This window comes from Columba livia, chromosome 3 (genome assembly GCF_036013475.1).
Source record: "Columba livia isolate bColLiv1 breed racing homer chromosome 3, bColLiv1.pat.W.v2, whole genome shotgun sequence".
Lineage (NCBI taxonomy): Eukaryota > Metazoa > Chordata > Aves > Columbiformes > Columbidae > Columba > Columba livia.
In genome coordinates, this window is record NC_088604.1 from 76734551 (window position 1) to 76750910 (window position 16360).

A 16360-nucleotide genomic window follows, 5' to 3' on the forward strand; every position below is an offset into this window, starting at 1 on the left:
TGACCCACCCAGCTGGAAAGTTTGGGCTCACTGCTTTATGTTTGTCTAGGCAAGAGCCTGTTAAGCGTTTTTACACTCTTTCTTCCCTTATTTATTGTAAAGAGCCATGTGAATTAGGGAAATTGGTTATAAATGTTTGGTTCTGGTTTGTTCCATGAGGGAAAAATACGTCATTTTGCTTTTTTACATCTTTTCTTTCATATTTCATTTTTTTTTTGCTCCAAAGAGGCACAGGAAAGGAAAGGAAAGGAAAGGAAAGGAAAGGAAAGGAAAGGAAAGGAAAGGAAAGGAAAGGAAAGGAAAGGAAAGGAAAGGAAAGGAAAGGAAAGGAAAGGAAAGGAAAGGAAAGGAAAGGAAAGGAAAGGAAAGGAAAGGAAAGGAAAGGAAAGGAAAGGAAAGGAAAGGAAAGGAAAGGAAAGGAAAGGAAAGGAAAGGAAAGGAAAGGAAAGGAAAGGAAGGAAGAAAGAAAGAAAGAAAGAAAGAAAGAAAGAAAGAAAGAAAGAAAGAAAGAGAAAGAAAGAAAGAAAGAAAGAAAGAAAGAAAGAAAGAAAGAAAGAAAGAAAGAAAGAAAGAAAGAAAGAAAGAAAGAAAGAAAGAAAGAAAGAAAGAAAGAAAGAAAGAAAGAAAGAAAGAAAGAAAGAAAGAAAGAAAGAAAGAAAGAAAGAAAGAAAGAAAGAAAGAAAGAAAGAAAGAAAGAAAGAAAGAAAGAAGTCTGTCTGTGAAAGGGCATTCAAATAAAGCAGAATGTGGGGTTTCTTTAACATCAAAAACCAAAAATTAAAAAGTACAAATTATTCTTTAAATACCTTTTTGGGTTTTGTTTGTGAAGCACAGCTAGTTGTCTCTATGTGCCATTCATTATAACTACAAATAACTACATTATAACTACAAATAGCCACAGGCTCATTTGTCAGCCAGATCTGGGTAAATCCACGAACCTTGTCAAAAGGCACATTTTCGCCTGTGTAGAGAAAGACACGACAGGGCAGACACTATGGGCTGGGCCTGGAAAGAGGGGCAGAAAGTGCTCAAGGAGGACTGTTTAAGGTGTGTAGCTACTCATTCTGCCAGCATGCCTCTGGTTTGTAGATATGAAAATGAACTGTTCAATACTCCAGTCTTTATTCTCACACAGGGAAAAAGGCAAACCAAAACCAACTGCCAATCCAGGGACCTGCTAAAGGGCAGCTGTAAAGGAGGACAGAGTTTAAAGAACTCCGGGCATTTAAAACAACGAGCAGCTTAGGAAAATATAACCAGCAAGAATGCAGACAAAACAACTGTTCAGGCTGCAGCTGGGTCCTGTCTAAAGGAAAGCAATGGGTGTCAAGTTCAGTTTCCAGCCCTCTCCATCATTGTTCCCTGTATTAACAAAGCAGCCTGGAAGTGAAAGCAGTGCCAGAGGAAAGCCTGACCCTCTTTTCCAGATCAGTCGTTCCCTGGCTGTCCCAACCGTCACCTGTCCCAGGCATCTTAAGTACACGTGGCCATGTAAAACCTCTGCCCTTGCTGAGAGCTCAGTGCCACCCAGGTAAACTCCCAAAGCCACCTGGGGGCAGGGACCTTCCTGCTGCTGCCAGAGGTGCCCTCCAGTTCCCAAGACATGGGTATGCAGCAGGCACGTGGAACAGTGTCTGGGGAGCCCAGGCCACCCCACGCCACCAGCTGCAGCCCCAACACGTTATCTGAGGGCACCTCCGTTGGCTTTAAACATCCACTTGGGGCCTAGTGGATCAGCCCAGTGGTTTCCCAGTCCCCTTCAGCAGCACAAGCAGGTTAAGTTGAGTGCATATGTAAATCAGTGTAGAGCTGGGGCTTGACATACTTAGCTCCTACCGTGAGCTAAATTTTCTTATTTCATATGTAAAGTGCCCTACACATTTTTGCTGATGCACAGACAATCATTTTAAAAGCCAATGAACCTCCTCACCCCACCTCAGGTAGCACCTTCTAATCACCACATGAAATTTCATCCTCTGTATATAAAAAAAGTATGGCAACAGACTTGCCTGCTATATGCCTGCAGAGATAATTAAATGTCGATGCCAGAAAATATGAAGCTGGATGCTGGCAAAATTTCTCTATGCCTTTTCATCCCTAGCTTTTGAGTTCATGAGAAGGAAAATGGGAGTTTGGCAATGACAAGAGATTTAAGCGAGTCTGTGAGAACCATTTTTTTCTGTGAGCAGAGGGGGAAGATTTCATTAATCTTTTTATCTGTCTAGGTACTGCACTGACTTATGCATAGCCACAAATTTCATTCAGTGTGTGATATTATACTACACAACCGACAATTTTTTTTGTAAAATATGTTTTGGCTTATTGAGTTGCTGTACCAAATCATTCATTTCTCCGTTTTCTCCCTCTCTTTTTTAATAAACATTGTCTGCCATATATTATGCAAAAGTTCTCCCATCTAATGCACCACAAAGCAGTGGTGTAAATCCAAATATGAGTAAACAGAGAAAAGAAACAAAATAACACTAGGCCTGTGTCACTAGCAACCAGTGGAAAATGTAGGATGAGCTTTAAAATGTCTAGAAAACGACCTCTTTCAGGGATGTTCTTTGGGGCAGAGGTAGGTGATTAGCAGAGGGAGAAGATCACAGCAGAACCGAGTTGGACACCAGCCCTGAAGCTTCTGTCCTGGCCCATGTCTTTGTCCAGAGTCTGCTCTGTCCAGCCTCCTTGGAGAAGGCAGCAAAGTGATATTGTTGGACACAGCACAGGAACCAGGCACTGCTGCCCATGCACGGACAGGGATGTGTCAGCATGATTGTGCTCTTTATCTCTTGTTTTACCATTTCCTCTCCTCCCTTGTCCTGATGTTCTTGATCTCTTGGCAGGTATCAGCATCTTCCTTGCCAATGGTATTATTGACATCCTAATTGTTGTCCTCATGTTTCTTCTTCCATGTGCTTTTGGTGACCTTAGCATCACGTCTGGTATCCTACCACATCCTCTTTCTATTACTGCAGCTGCTCAGCTTCTGGGAGAGCTCCCCATGGCTCCCTCCTTCCTGCACCAGCAGCTGGGAACAGCATGCTTCTCACCCCTCCTTTTCCTCTTTCCTGCACAGTCACAGTTCTCAGCCTGTGCTGCCATTCTCAGGGCTGCTGCTTTCTCTACAGATGTTTGCTTATTCTACCTGGCTGTGAACAGCCTTTTCTGCTTTACACATGGGAACTGAGGATATGGCAATTATATCTTTTCGATGTTCAGATATCATTGGGGAAAAGAGTCAGCAAAGGATTTGCAGGCAAGACCTTAATGATCTGTTCTATATCAGTTCTATATCTGTTCTATATCTATATCTCTCCTCTCCCTCCTCTTCCTCCTTTATCTTGGCTTTTCTATCATTTCCAGTGCAGGCAACTACACTCTTTTTGGCTCCTCTAAATGTTTCATTCCCACTCCTTCAGCTGGGAGGCCTTCTGTGTCCTTCCTTCAGCTTTTGGGGCTTCAGGCTCTGTCCTTGGTTCCACTCTCTTTTCTTTCTCCATCATTTACTTTACAGAATATGATGCAATCACCCAGCGAGGATCTTATCCTGTTCTTCCTCATCTTTCATCTCTGTTGGTGCAACACATATTTTCTCTGGCTTTAACTTGACTAAAGCAATCCTGCACTCATCCCTTTGTCAGGCTACTGCTGCAGAGACCCACATCCCTAACCCATAACCCTGAGGCTTCACCATTGCTCTGACAAGTATTGTTCCTTTATCTCATTCTGTTCTCTGGATGGGTTTTTGTCTCAATACAAAGAGTGAAGTATTCAGGGCAAGGACTATCTTCTTGTTTTGTCCTTGCACAGCACGTAGCACAGTGGGGCTACGGTCCCCAGTGAGAGTCTCAAAGCGTTGTCACTAATCAGTGATAAAATGATAAGTACACTGAAAGTGGCAGTAGGTGTAACGAGCCTGATCTAGTTTGTCTCCCCTGCTCTCACACAGGTGGTCAAAACTGACTGACAATGCTGTTTCCAGAGAGGGGATTTCAAACTTACAAGCCATAGTAACCAGCAGAGGGAACAGCAAGGTAATGGGTACTTGGGCACCCAACCACCATGTCCAGTATTGCTACACTTACCTGCATAATAAATTACATGGATTAAAAAACCCACCAGGTACCTCTCCAATAGTTATACCCAACAGCCTGCAGGCAGCTGGGTTCATATCATCTCAGTCGCCTTCCCAAGGCTGTTGTCAGTGAGAAAGCCTGCCCTTACTTTGGCCACAGACTATACTTTTCCACAATAAATCTCTTCTCCCGTCACCACTCTTCCTGCATGCTTGCTAGAAGTGATGGAAAAACAGATACATTGTTTTACAAAATAGAGCAAAGTCATGTTCATTTGACTGAGTTTGAAAAGGAGCTCTTCTCCTTTTTCCTCACATACTTCTTTCCATTGTTATGGATTTTACCACAACTTCTCTTAATCAACCCCCTTTTCCCATTAAATTATACATTTGTAAGATTTTCACTGAGATGCCAGATGATGCAAAAAAAAAAAAAAGCTGTAGCATAAACATCTTCCAGAAGCAGAAAATGTGTTTCTTGCCTGTTGCAGAGCCAAACAGCCCTTTGTCTGATCCTCTCTTTTTCCTCCTTCTGACCAGTGACTTGAGAGGAAGGCAGCAGCTCTCCGTGCTCCTCCAGCAACCTTCAACACTGGAGGTGGTTTTGGTGTTAGCAGGAGGGTGGCTGGAGTTAGATGTCATTGATCCTGCCCAGTGACACTGTCTGGGGTGCGGCATGCGGCAACGTATGGTAGAAAAAATGTATGGGGGAAAGGAAGGGAAAGAAGGAGGTGGAAGAAGAAAGGTGTCTTTTGACATCAGCAAATATTTGAAGTAAATATAAGATTAATTTTGCAATCTATTCACATAGTAAACTGATGCCAGATGTGGTTTGTTCGGTTTTTGTCTGCCAAGTCCAATGAATATTAAAATACTATCAGAGTGGAATTCGACCGTACTTACAGTATGCCAGGAAAGAAACAATGGCATAACTGTGGGTACAGGGAAAAAAAACAACCAACCAACCAAAACCCAAAAAAACCCCAACACACCACCAAACAACAACCAACACTGTACAGCCATCTTAGGAGCTTATGGGAAGAAACTTAAGTAACATATATAGGACATGAAAAGCTAAAAGGAGGAAAAGCAACCAAGAAGAAAGCATACAAATATTTTAAAAATTGAAATGTCATCAATATAGTGGAGGAATGAAAGCTATGGAAAAATAGTGGGTCGATAAGTAGAGCTCTTGGAAAAAAAAAGTGACAGAGGAACTAAATGTTTTCCTTGCCTCTCAATTTGTTAAGAAAATAAACTAACAATAAACCTGTGGAGGATACGTGTGTGTACTAATGGGCATGAACTGGACATTACTGAGATTAATGAAAGAACGCAAAAGAGCGTCTCGTGTAGGATACAGATACAAAATGCCAGGCAAGTATGAGTTAACCCACAGCTGATATTGGAGATTAGGGATCAAACAGTTGGACCATAAACTGTACATTCTGAGAGAATTATTTATTAATCATGAGTCAGGAGAGTTTTTTGAAAGGCAAATCATGTCAGACAGCTGTGGGTTTTCTCCACAAAATAACTTGCTTTTGGAAAGATGAGGTAAAAATTGAACTGGATTCTCAATAAACTTCAAATCCCATGGATGTGAGAGCCAGGGCTGACCTTGAAAAGCCTGTCCTGACAGAAAGAGCCGCAGTTCACATTAAGGTCAGAGTTCAATAGTATCAGTCCTGATTTTCTCGAGGGTAATCCAGAATGAATGAGGATGCACCAGCAGTTTACTACAGATGAATTAAAAGATAAAAGCATGATAAAATTTTTGGTGGGCCACAGAATTAAATTTCAGAGTAACTGCCAGATTGTTTCTAAGAAAAAAGAAAAAGTATGCAAGTGGATGCTGGTGGGAAATTCTATTTTCTTTGCAAGAATTGGTAAAGCTGAAGTCCTCTCTCTGCCAAAAAGCAACTACTTCTGGAGCCACATTATTACAGATTTTGACATAAGAATAACATGCAAAACATATTTGGAAATTATACTAAAACAGAGTAATTAAGAGACATACAATACTGTACTTCTTAATTAGTATAGTAGCCTGAGTAACAATAAAAGGCTCTGAGTTACAAATGGATAGCCACATTATCAATCTCACTTTTGCTGCCATAAATTGGAAGTATTTCTAATGAAACAACAAAAAAATATGCTAATATAAAACATGCACATATGTGTATATGGGGCCCAGTTTTGTATGATTATGTAATTAGAGAACAAAGTTTTCTCCGAAGGGTATAAAAAGAAAAACTGTAACCTTAATTACGGCACTTTTTAATTGCATTTTGCAAGCTGAATAATAATCTTCTAGGAAGTTTTGTTTTAAGGGAAGGTAATGACAGGGGCTAATGAGTTGCAGACAAGTAAAAACATACAAAATAGGGCTTGAAAAGCAAGAAGGCACAAGACAAACTGCAACTCTCTCAGTGATGTTGTATGCTTAAGCAAGAATTTCTAATTGAGGTCATTTCACTCACCAGAATTAGAACACCAGCTGAGGGGAAGGCGGAATATGTATCTAAATAATTTAAGGAGGATTATTTTACAGAGAGAGTGATCAGTAGGTGACACAGATATTCAGCTGAAATGGAGAGGTCAGACAATGCCGATGTGAGCAAAATCCTGCTGTCCACATGGAGCTTTAACTGATGCTCATGTGAGATTAACCAAGAACCCAGAGTCCTGCAGGGAGCAAAGAATTTTTCAGTCACCACATTTTTCTTGCAGGCTGGCTGTGCGGGGCTATTCACATTATTTTGATTTCTGGGAGTGGTTTTGCCCTTCTGTGGTACACGTTTTCCACATTTACAGATCATAAAAATCAAGCAGAGTCATAAGCTTTGTAAATGTTATTATGCAAATTGTATTTTTTATAAAAGAGGGAAAGAAAATTCAAATTCACATTTTCCAACCAGCTTTGTGATAGAAAAATGCCAGACAACAGTCAAACTCTCCTCAGCAGGAAGAAAACATGGCAGAATAATTTCAAATGGAAGAAAGCTGTGTAATTATAGAGACGTCACCTTCCACACCTAGTCCAAGCACTCTGCCCAGAAGGGCTGCTGAAGCTGTATTTCTTCTTACCTGTATCAAGCCACAGCCAAGCAATTATTGCAGAATCTTGTAGGGCTTACCTGAAAAAATAAAAATCAAATCAATTTGGATTAAGTCATCTCAAGATTGCAGAAAGAAGTCTTGGTTCCTGGTTTACACTGTCATGAAGTGATATGAAAAGCTAATACCCATCAAAAGTCAGGAAAAGGATTCGTGAAATTTCATAAAGAAACTTAGCACCTGTTTACTTTTCAGCTTTCAGCCAGAGCCCTCCAACCACCTTCAACTTGTCATATGTTGTGTCATCCCCATTTCACAGCCCTCAAATTTAGGCAACAGCTGTTCCCACAGACTGCCTGCAACCCCAGCAACAGAGCTGTAAACCATGGACTAGCGTGGCGTGTCCTTCCCCTGGGTTCCCTGCTCTGATCTCCGGACAGCACTGCCTCCTGTGAGCTCCGTACGTGCATGCACACAACACGCACAGGTGCAAATGCTGAAAAGAAGGGATCCCTCTCTTGAAGAATGGCCCATTGAGGCCAACAAACTTTGCATTTAGACTTCAGCCTTCTTGGCCTCCACCCAGTGCCTGCTTCCGAAGAGCTGGGAGCCCAAATCAATATTGTCTGCAACTTCAGTTTGGCAAACGCACACACAACGAACAAGCACTTTGTGTGCTTCTGCAGGAAGAAACAATCCTGCACCACTGAAAACCATTTCTTCTGCCTTTCATTCTTTGACCTAATTGAATCCTGGCTTTGTCCCTTATTGTTGTTATAGAAATAAGAGAGACAGAAATGTTATTTAGCAGTCCGAGCAGGAAAAGCTAACTGATTACAAAATTGTAATCCTAAACTGAACATAATTTGCTTGGTCAAATCTTAATCCAGCTCCTCCTGAAGTCAAAGAGTATTCCTCAGTGGTCAGGAATTAGGCTGGACAACAGAGATCACTGCTCACTATCAGTCTGCAAGCTCTCCACAATTAATACTTGTATCTGAAAGAAATTATAAAAATTGTGAATGACAATGTTTTTATCTGAGTCTAAAAATAAGGGAGTATGAAGTAGTGGGGAAACAATTCATTTATACATACCAGTCAGGGCAGTTCGTAATGCAGGAGCCAGAGCTTGCCTGGTGGAACAAAGAATTTAGCAACTGTTAAAAGATGGACCCCAGGATACTGAAAAGGACGAGGGTGATCGGCCTGAACATGGAGCTGAACATCCCATGCAATAGTACAATTATGTTGGGGATGCAAGGAAATATCAAGGATGTAGAGAAATCATCTGTATAAAGTAAGTGAAACTATTACAGTAATACTGTGCCCGTTTCAGAGACTTACTTGTAAGTGTATTGGTTAGATATGCAGAAGGGATCAGAGGGACAGTTTAGTCTCCTGAGTTGTCCATGGGCCACTTCTAGAAGGTCTGTAAAAGAGCACAAAAAGAGCAGTAGGCATATGGAAATATTTACAAGTCCATTTACTGAAAAAGGTGAAAATTGCTGTTCCAGTTTGACCTCCTGCATAAAAGACCTTTATAAGCTCTCTTGAATACAGAATTCACTGCTTGAAACCTTGGGAAGCAGTTAGATGGCTAGGAACTCCTGGTGTTAAAAAAGAGTGAATCTTATCTCAAAATGGAGCTTTGTAGCTTTGGCTTCAAATCGTTGGATCCTGTTAAGCCCATAGGGTGCGGAGCCCTCTAGGACCAGATTTCTGCTCTTAGTGTAGCTATGCAGGCTTGGGTCAAGTCCTTTATGGGGTTGCCGATATCAGAGGCAGCACCCCCCTTTCTGTAAGTGCAGCCTACTTGTCCTCTCCCTACAAGCATCACTTCACTTTCAGCCCTACTGAAGCACACAGTATTTGCAAGCTGACATTTTACGAAGGAATTCGGCTCCGTGGCCTGTTTTCTTCATTGTCCTCACTCCCCAGACTTCAGTAATATTTGTAGATTTGCTTTTAGGTCTTTCGTACAGCCAAGGGTTAAACAGCACAGGTCAAGAAAGCAAACAGTTGCTTACTGGAGATAGTTCTATCTATACTTAACAGCAGGTTCTGGGCCCAGTCTGCTAACATATTTTAATCCAGTTTAATATGACATGTTATTTCGAATAGTTCTCAATACAAAATCCTCACTACCATAAAAATAGCCTGAAGAAATATGAGTACATTACCCACAACACCTCTGCCACCAAACAATTAAACACGGTACCATGCTGGTTTTGAACAATTTGTTTCCCTTAAGCCTAAGTTGGTTACGGTTTAGTTATTTTTTTTGCCTTGTTGTTAATGAAATTGCATTATTTTGCTTGGGCTCACTGTCAGGCTGATATGCCTGTAATTATCAATATCTGTATCTTCTGTTTCTCCAGGCAAGCAAGTCTTTCTAGCATTTCCAATTTAATAGCCCACACATCTCCTCATCCAGCTCTTTAAAACTCTTGCAGCCAGACCTACTGGTTAAAAACAGCCAGCTTATTAGCTCTTGCTTCACATATGGCCAAGTTACTGTTGGAAGGGAACAGATTTCATCTTCACCCTCGGTGAATTCTTCATGCAGACTTTTCAAAAACACATTTGGAACAACAAGATATATTGAAACTATTTGCCATTTCTACATTAAAGACACGTTTTTACAGGCTAGTATCATTGTTAGTATATTTTGTATTAAGACACATACTAAAAACTTTGGTTTACTGCCATTCTCTCTCTTGCCTCAGGTTTTTTCGTTGTGTCCTGTCACTTCACTAAGGCATTTTCTGCTTTTCCACCCTTCTAATTTATATTCATTACTATCTCTTTTTCCTCTCTGTGTGTGTGCATTTGTATTCAGCTACACTTGTGTATTCCAGGCCAGCCTGGTTCTTTCTACCAGTGCACAGTTTTTCCTCTTACTTGGGCAGCTGTGTGGCTTTGGGGCACGCAATATGTGATTGTATAGTATTCTCAATTACATTTCCCATTTTAAGACCACGAGAACAGCTGGACGGGGTGCGATCAAAGGCCCATCCAGTGACTCTCCAGCAGCGACCAGCTTGCCTGGAGTACAAACAACCGAGCAGCAGAAACACAGGCAGTACCTCCCCAAACCTTCCCTCCGTTCCCCCCCAGCCCTTGTGTGTCCCCCAGAGCGGTCTGAGCTGGCGGCAGGGGCCTTTGCATTCGACAGGGCTTGCTGGATCTTCCTTTGCTTGGTCTCTTTTGAAATCCATATGGACTTTTAGCAGCCACACAGCCCACATGGCAGGAAACATCCTTGTTAGATTAGAGGCTGGGTAGAGAAGCATCTCCTTTTGTTCACCTTGTCTTTGCATTCGATGCCTCCTCATCATTGCATTCAGTCATTGCCATTCACTTTTTCTGCATCATTTTCAGTTGTATTCTGTCACCTTCCATCCTCAATCAACTCCTTTCCAAGCTGACAAAGCCTAGTCTATTTAATGACTCCTTGAATGAAATTATTTTCACTGTATCTGTGATCACTCTTCTTGTCCTGCTCTGAACCTTCCTACTTCTCCTTTACCATTTTTGAGGTGCAGGGAAACAAAAGTGCGTGTACTACTGTGATGTCTTGCATTTTAAATTCTTCCTCCAGGATGATTTGGCTTTTAAAGGTTTTCAACTTCATGAGACTGGGCTTTGAACTACAGTTTTTTGAGTTTAGCTTCTTCGAATATAATAGAGATTCTTAAGCCACCATCACTGCGCTCCAGCAAGCGACAAGTTTCAGGTCTGTGCCCAATGCACACTTCTTACTGAGTTAATGCCTAATTCGGAGCTATGTGAGGCTGGATGCAGTCCCCAGGCAGGGAATTGCCAACTCTGGGTTTTTGCAGTTCTAAGGAAATTTTATGTCTGCATCATAAAAGCAAAAACCAGAAAAGGTTCAGATGGAAGCTGCAAGAGTAATCCAAGATGGGACAACCTGGTTGTACAGTAAAAGACTAATAAAGCTCAATGTTTCTAGCTTATACAAGAGAAGATAAAAGGCAACTTGATCCTGACTTACAGACACCATTATGAAAGAGATTTCTGACGGCAGATGGATCTGTAATCTGGTGTTGTAAAGGCACAATAAAATCCCATGGCTGAAAGCTGAAGCAGGACAAATTCAGATTAGAAACAAGACAAAAATGTTAGCATCAAGGCTAATTATCCAAATAGCTTAAAGGGATGTACCGGATTCTGTAACACATGATGTTTTCAACTCATAATTAGTTGTCATTTTAAAAGATGTGCTGTTGCTCAAGCGGAAATTATGGTCTCCATGCAGAAATAATCAGAAGAGAGTTTTTAGCCTGTATTAAGCTAGAGGTCAACCTAAATTATCTTAATTACCCCCTTGGCCTTAAGATCCATAAATCTAGAAAAGTGGGCACAATGGCATGTATTTAACTATCTTGTGTTTTGAAAAAGTAAAATTGGGAGATTTGTTCACAGTGAATAATTTATCCTATACATTTAGACCAATTTTTTGCTCATAACATATCTTGGAACAGACCATTAACTCCTCAAATCTATTTTTTCAAATGTGATGGACAGCTATCTTGTCCAATGTTTTACTTAGAATTTGTGAGCTGTTCTGCCTAATTGGCTTGCTAAAGGGTAATGTGCCAGTTCAGCTCTACGATTGTTTAGCAGGAAGGCAAAGCAGGCAGGCATAGTTAAACATTTTAAATGCAGTTTGAGTGAACATGTGTAGGAACATGATTTTGAAATCCATGTTCTTTTAATCAAGCTCCACCATGTCCCGGCTACTGAGGAGTAGGCAGAAAAACTGTGTAAGCATCACTAAAGCAGATTCATTTATTTTAAATGCTAACATCTAATCAAGTATAGTCACAACATGATTTTGCTCATCAGTCATCCAGGTCTAGGTCTAAAGATGCATTTTGTTTTGAAAATGAACGAATTCCCTAGCCATTTGCTTATACAGTAGGTAGCACAGTGAGGTCCTTCCAGGGGTTAATGTAATTGAAACAGCAAATACTCAAGATACTGGGAAGTAAAAAGAGACTGCTTTCCCTTAATACAGGCTGATATCCATGGGAGGATGTACATCATACTGGGAGACAAAACAAGAGCAGGGGCAACTCACTTGGGTTGAAGTTAAATATTACAAAAACAAGATTGCAGTATTAAGATAGGATAGCCACAAAGAGGAACTTCTGTTAAAGAAAAAACTGTCTTTCAAAGCAGGGCCTCTTTTGCTAATGAAACACATTTACATGCTTTTAGGACCGTGGAAAGACATCCCTGGTGATGATGAGCCACATCTGCGAGTGGTCCACCCTGGAAAGAAGAGGGCCCCTCCAGGACCACAAAGCCAGCAAGTCATGCTCGTGACACCAGACCACAAAGGGAAGGCACAGCAAAAGCAAAGAACAAGACTTTTACTACCAAGCTTTGGCAACCTGTGCTTGTTACTCATCTTGCCTGCCCTTCCAGTGTGTGCAGCTGCACACACCTGCATCTGCAGGGCTCATCCAGCAGAGAGGACCTGCTTGGTCGGACCCCGGGCAGCAAGGCCAGGCCATGGCAGGGGTGGAAGTGCTCTCTCCTGGCCAAACTCCAAGGGCCCTGCTAGTAATCAGGACTTCAGCCCACCAGCTACTGCATCACCATGAATCAAAAAGATGGTTCCCCTCCAGATGCTTGCAGTCTCAGCCACATCCACCTGACTGCCAAGAGGTGTGAACATGATATGTGCAGACACAACCAAGCTCGTCATAGTCAGACGTGAAAGCACAGGGCAGTACTCAGACAACCAGCAAGCTTTGACAGCCTGTGGTGAAGCCTGTGTTTCTGCAGCCTTAGATTTTGCAGCCCAGCCTGGATTACAAGCAGTTTGGGTATTGTAACACGTACTTCAATGCTGTATTCCAGCTGCAGCACAGAAACACCCTGCGCAGGAGCCGAATGCCTGCGGACGATGACAGAAGCACAGTCAAGTGCGATTAACAGCCATTTGGCCTGCAGTGAGCTTGTGAAACGAGCACTGTTTATATTACACAGAGATGTCAGGGAGCAGCAGTGAAGACTGTGACAGGCAGGAGGGAGTAGCTGCCAGTGTCGGGGGCCACTTCGTTTTTCACCTCTTAGCTGAATTTCCTGTTATATCTCCAGCCTGGTGTGGAAATTATGCTTGTTCTGTGCCCTCAGTTCAACACTAAATTGGAGGAAATATACAGCTGCCCTACTTCCGTGCGCTTTGTGATGGGAGGTGTGAACATCAGTTACAAGTCCGCTCGGTACTGCCAGCACCTGGGTGGAGTGGTACTCCCTGATGCTCAGTACAAATGTGATGCTTTGGACCAGACTAATCTCTGCTCTGTCTGTATCAAGAGCTATAAGAGCATCTACGCTCCTGGAGACATGCCGTGGTACACAAACAAGAAATAATGCAACAATTTCCTTTTTCCCTACCCATGAAAACAGACTTCTGAGTCATCAAACCTTTGAGATAACTGAGAAGTACACACAGAGGGCAGTGCCCAGCTCACCAGTCAAGCACACCTCCTGCTGTCCTGCTTCACAGGCAAGCAGGCTGGCTGATTTCTCTGCTCCTCAGGGATGGTGGCACACAGGCCACACATCTCAGCTGCTTCCTGGTGTTCGGCTGATGCAACATGCAGGTGTCTGACTCATCGTTGTGGGACCCTGTTTCTGCACTTGCAGAAGGAGGTTGCTTTTACACCTGCAGAAAGCTGCTGACACCAGCAAGGTCCCTCCTGTTGTCTCTGGTGAGACCATGAAGGCAGATGTAGACCCCAGTGAATTCTTCCCAGGCAAGGAGAGCACTTACTGGCAGTGTGCAGCCTGTTTACAACCCCTGCATGCTTGCAGCGCTGGCTAGTAAATGCCTGTGCTGTCAGGCCATATGTTGCTTTATTGTGGTCTGAGCAGCCAGGACAAAAAGAACGGACTCCACAGTGTGCTTCCAGCCAGCAAAGCTGCCCTTCAACTTCCTTCTGGATGTCTGAATTAAGCAGAAGCTGGGTTAACCCCAGCTCTGGATGCTGAGCCACTAAAAAAATGCTTCTTTGCCAAGAATAATGCTCAGGGTTTAAAGTGCTTCAAAACCGCCTGCTCTGCCTTCTGCAGTGGTGGAACAGTGCTAGATTTCTCAAAACGGGTTCAATCCTAGTCATGACCAGGACTAACCTCTGTAATGAGGCTTCTAAGAAAACAGTCTTGTTTTTCACCATCTGTGAGCTAACCTCACAGAGCACTGCAGACGTGGGGGCAGCTGTGAGTTGGGGAGGTGGGTCTGGGTCCCTTTATCCTAGGAACTGGGCGGGGGTTGGTTGGGGCAGGCAGAAATTCAGGTTTGTGTCTAGTCTAGGTCCATTATAGAAACACCTATTTGTTCTCCCTTTACATTCATGAGGTTAACATGGGTTGTCTAATAGTCCAGAAACAGGCTCTAGAAGAATTCCACCTTTCCCTTCCTCCATCCTCCCACCCTCCATCCCTTCCCCTTGTGCTGACTCTGACCTCCAAAGCCAGCCCTGAGCCTTTTCTCTACCACAAGGCTGGGGAGAGCTGGCGGTTTGAAAACTTGTAGAAGTTCATGGCTTCGTTTTAGGGATTTTGAAGGCTTGTTGCACTTCAGTGGGCTGACAGAGATGCTTAGGTATAGCTTACTGGGGATCTGTTTATCTACAAAAACAATGAAGATATTCCCACCAGCTGTTGCATGAAGGCCAAGGAGATGGAACATACAAAGACAAGACCTGTTCTTTAGTTAGCGTGGTTTGTACATCAAGGTTTTATTAGCTTTCACTGCCCTACTCACTGCTGCCTGCAATTGCTTCACACTGGCCATTTCTCTAAAGGCTCCTCTGCTCTCTCTGCTCTCCTTCCCACTGTGTTTACACGAACCTGTTTATTGTCTGCTCCAGTGAGGCAATCAAATTTGGCAGCCGTTGCTGGACAGTTCAGGTTTATTAAATCTGTTAAAAAATCTTTAACTCTCTAAGGTGCACAGGGCTGGGTAACAGCGGGGGAGCAGAAGGAGTGGCCCTGGGACTCCCTGTACATGTACAGTTCACAGTGATTTAGTATTCAGTACTGAGGGGCAGGGAGGTGATTTACAGGCTGGCTGTACACATACATGTATCCACCCACCTGCCCATGTGTGCTTGCCATGTCCACAGGCACATGCTCCAGATATGCATGTTAACCTCAGAGATTTTTATGTCTTACTTAATGCCTGTGCCTCCTTTTAAGTGCTATTATTCAATGTACTACTCTTATCTCAGTCGTTGTCCCAAAGCATTTCAAAGGCCAAGCTTAAGGTGAAGACTAGGTCATCTCTGCAGTTATTTCCTCTCTTTCTTTTAACCACAAGCAGCTCTCAGTCCACTGTTTGTGAGCTCTGAGGACTCCAGATTTCTTGCCTTCTCCTGTCAGTCCCACACCGAGCTTTTTTTCTTGTCTGCCTGCACTTCTGTTCTCAGGTCTCCGCTGCTGGGGTCTGTCTATCTTTGCTGGATGCACAGGATCTCACTACCAAACTGTGTCAAATGCTTAAATATCTCCAGCATCTGTCTGTTGCAGATCTCAGTCCATCTTTTCCACAGCCCTATTCAAAAAGTCATGCATAGAGTGGGTTCTAATGTGGGAAATATACAGTTTTTCCTCCTCCTTTCCACTCTAGCAATGAAAACCTGGGAGAATTGGCATGTTGTACTCCAGCCTTCCCAAAAATTTGGTACTGAGCTGAAAAGCTGCATGAAAGTTTTCACACCAGGAAAAGTGTGTGCTCCTAAAAGTCAGTAGAATGTGAAAATGAGAGATAATCATGGAAAGTGCTTTAAACTTCCCACAGAGTGGCCACTGTTGGCAATTTGCATAATAACCCTGGGAAATAAGCTATTATGCTTCACGACAGCAGCAATAATTAAATGCCAGAGCTGGTCATTACAAGACTTAACCACTGATTAATTAGTCTGTTTACATTAAAAAACAGGGTTGGCTTCACTAACTAATAAAATGCCTGTGTACAGCTGTTACCAAAAAGATCACTCATTAGATAATTGCTTAAGTCATTTTAAAATTGTTTTAATTAAGTTTCAGTAATTGGACTCCCCCCAATTTATTTTCCCTTTTTTACGGAATGGGAAAGAAATAAACAGGCACTGTGCATGTGTAGGTAATACAAGGCAACAAAAGCATGATTGGAAATCTATAGGAAAACAAATACCTGTTGTG

General features: G+C 42.6%; 1 long non-coding RNA gene across 2 annotated transcripts in view; it reads right to left on the bottom strand.

Annotated features, from left to right (window-relative positions):
- Window positions 1–7033: 7033 nt before the first annotated feature.
- The window catches only part of LOC110363364 (uncharacterized), a 53983-nt gene continuing 44656 nt past the window's right edge, over window positions 7034–16360 (bottom strand). For both annotated transcript variants that reach the window (XR_010471478.1, XR_010471477.1), the window contains exons 2-4: window positions 8483–8567; window positions 8234–8271; window positions 7034–7218 (exon numbers count right to left, since the gene is read on the bottom strand). This is a non-coding gene — a long non-coding RNA (uncharacterized LOC110363364). The remainder of the gene's footprint in view (window positions 7219–8233; window positions 8272–8482; window positions 8568–16360) is intronic.